Genomic DNA, 3589 nt, shown 5'->3' with positions numbered 1-3589 from the left:
GTATAAAATCACCCATACTAAAATTAATTATGAATTGGGCCTTTCACTTCACTTTACTTCGATTAGTAGTCCCAGAACTCCAGAACTTTTTCCTTGTGATCATCCTAACATTGACGAAGAAAAAAATTTGATAGGTTTCCTTGTGTAATCAAATGGAAATGCCCCCAAAAGGATCAAGACTTATGCCAAGTTAGATAAAGCGTACACATACATTGAAACAAGTGAATGACAGTGAGAATAAGTATTTGGGTTTGTATTGTTTTGCATTATGTTATTCAGGTTTAAAGATCGATGATCTTATACTTATGCTATCTTTTACTTATAATTAATTTTATGATTTTTTTACTTATAATTAAGGTTGTTACAATGCTATGCTTTCTACAACGAATAAAATTACATTATCCTATAGGTCTTTTTGTTCAAGGAATATTAATTTTATTGATTAACATTGAGTAAATGGTTTTTTACCTGTATAATCGTTTTGTACGCTTTCTATTGGTTATTTTTTCTCCAAATGTTATATTCGTTATTTCATTTGTACAAATTTAAGCTTTTAGAAAATTTTCTATACATACAAATTTACAAATGTGTGCATCCAAATCCAATGCATCCCATGAGGTGAATAAAAAGTATTTCTCAACTCCTTTTGCCTTTTGGGGTTCATCTTCTTAAAGTTGCATATAAGTAACATTGGACCACCCATGCACCGCTTTCTTTAAAATAGATTTATGATTTGACATAACATTAACCATCAAACTGAGTTTAAGTTGACAAATAAATATGAGAAACGAAGAAATCAAACTCAAATTGCAGATGTTGAGGATGAAAGTTGAAACAAATTAAGCTTTGTTGGTGGCTCCTCCAATGATGATGTGAGTGGCATATGATCATAAGCGTCAGCCAAAAAGGCAACTCTTGCAGACCACATAACATTTCTAACTTGTAAGAAGCTTTGATATGATTGTCAAATTATTGTCTCTTCCTAGCATTTATTTTTCCACTCCTAGCTGTCTTCCTGTCTTCTTCTGCTCTCCATTTTCTCCTCTCCATGTGCTGTTTTTGGACCACTTCTCTTTCTCAACTTGCCCAATCCAGCAAGAAAAGAAAATATACTATACAAGAAGCAGAATTTATGATGTCGAATGTTAATTATTTATGAGGGTATAGTTAGTAAGGATACGATGACGCAGTCGTTACTCGATAATATTGAAGCATGCATTTCTTGTAGAGTAGAACCTAGCTATAATCAATGAAATTTAAATTTGCAATGTCCAATTGATCACATTGTAAGAATCTAGTCATCATTTTATCTTGAATGTTGAGTAAACTCCAACATATATATTGTACCCAAGCATTCATGAGCAATAATAATATATATATATACCATGCATGATCAAATTTTAGAAGTTTTATCTATATATCTCATATCTTCAACTTTAGTTTAAAGTGAGTCGCCAAATTCGTGACTTAAATAGCTGAGTATATTCGAATACACTCTACGTAACTACGGAACACAATTACGAACATTCGAAAAAGAAACGATATCTCAAATTTGTCTAATGGAAAAAAAATACAAGAAAAGAGAATTTGTGTCCGTATTTGATCAATCCAGAGTTGATCTTCTTCACATAAACAACATGTGGCTATGGTTGCACTTCCATTAATCGAAAAAGTGCTCCAACTCTGTCTATATAAATTAATATGGTCTGCCTGCATTTGCAAACCAACCATAAACATCAAAATGCAGAAGCTAACAGCATTGTTCCTCTCTCTCTCCCTCTCTCTCCTCCTCACCTCCCATGCATCCGTGCAGGACTTCTGCGTGGCCGACCTCACCCTCCCGCCCGGCCCCGCCGGCTACTCCTGCAAGAGCGCCGCCAACGTCACCACCGCCGACTTCGTCTTCACCGGCCTCCGCAAGGGCGGCAACACCACCAACATCATCAGCGCCGCCGTCACCCCGGCCTTCGACGCGCAGTACCCGGGGCTCAACGGCCTCGGCCTATCGCCCGCCTCGACCTCGCCCCCGGCGGCGTGGTACCCTTCCACACCCACCCCGGCGCGTCGGAGCTCCTCCTGGTGGTGAAGGGCACCATCGTGGCCGGCTTCGTGTCGTCGTTCGCGAACCAAGTGTACGTGAAGAAGCTCGTGAAGGGTGACCTGATGGTGTTCCCGCAGGGCCTGCTGCATTTTCAGATCAACGGCGGCGGGCGGAAGGCGGTGGCGTTCGCCAGCTTCGGCAGCGCCAACCCCGGCCTGCAGATCACGGACTTCGCGCTCTTCGCCAACGACTTGCCGTCGATGTTGGTGGAGAAGACCACGTTCCTTGACGATGCGCAGGTCAAGAAATTGAAATCTGTGCTCGGTGGGACTGGATGATCAGCTTTCAAACACTTTTTTTTTTTTTTTTTTGGAGGGTGAGATTTGGGTTGCATTGTTTAGTTGTATTTGGGTTTTTTCAAAAGTTTGTTGTTTTGTTATTGTTAAGGTTGCAAAATTTCTCATTTGTATGTCATATATTGGGATCCAAAGTATCTAATTATAATTAATTAAATAGTAGTCAAATGAAATATGATTTAATAAAATAAAAGTCAGTACTAATATTCGGTAATAATATGCAATAGGAGATCATAATTCATACATATTTCACTAGCTATTTCTCATTTTCTTGCACCCATCTAGTATATAGTTTCTTTAGGATATATAAATCATACTTATCGATCGGGGAAAGAGCATATATTCTCAACTATATGCAATATATAATTGAAAAATGTGGATAAACCAAAGTAGATTTTACATCTTAACACCATGTATCATGTCACCGGTTTCCAATTAATTATTAATTCAACGAATGTAAAATTATCTCAATATGTGTATAAATTGGAATGAGTTCTGATAGAAAAAGAAAACATTTCAAGTGTAGAACATATAAATTAATTTGCACTATTAATCTTATCATGACTTATATGTTAAGTCTATCATGGAAAAATGTAACAACCCCGCTCTTTTATTATATTTAAACCAGTAATACGATAATTATTATTTCATCTTTCAGTAAATCAGGCCCAGTAGTAATTATTTATTATTTAAATTCAGCTTATGACACTGGATTATTATTCTAATTAAGCAGGATTATTATTTTATTACCAAGTCAGTAGTTCGCGTAAAATAAATCGCAATGAAATTATTGAGTAAGCCAATAATTATTTCAGATTCATAACTGACTTTAGCGAAGTCATGTTTATTTATTAATCACAATAGAATTATTTTTTCTATTTTTATTATTATTCTTGAGTCGTGAATTTATTCCGGTTTATGAAGAATTAAATCTACGGATTTAATTTAGAATTTATTCTAGCTAAGAAAGGAAGAGCATCGAGTAGTTTCATAAACACGCGATATTAACAAAACCCGGTAGTTGGATTTATTTAAAAAAAATTGCAATACAATTACAGTATAGAAATTCCCAAGACAAGAATTATTGCTTCTGTTTATACTTCACTTTACAAAACCCTATTTTTCTATCTATCTACCAACACTTAAAAAAAAAAAGGAATAGTGTATGTGGTGTGAAAAAATCTGCAGCTAT

General features: G+C 35.9%; 1 pseudogene; it reads left to right on the top strand.

Annotated features, from left to right (window-relative positions):
• The first annotated feature begins 1741 nt into the window (after window positions 1-1741).
• Window positions 1742-2515, top strand: LOC131013114 (auxin-binding protein ABP19a-like; annotated as a pseudogene).
• The last annotated feature ends 1074 nt before the right edge of the window (window positions 2516-3589 follow it).

Source organism: Salvia miltiorrhiza, chromosome 2, assembly GCF_028751815.1.
Source record: "Salvia miltiorrhiza cultivar Shanhuang (shh) chromosome 2, IMPLAD_Smil_shh, whole genome shotgun sequence".
NCBI classification, from domain to species: Eukaryota; Viridiplantae; Streptophyta; class Magnoliopsida; order Lamiales; family Lamiaceae; genus Salvia; species Salvia miltiorrhiza.
Note: the sequence above shows the minus strand (reverse complement) of the source record. Positions and strands in the feature narration are given on the sequence as shown.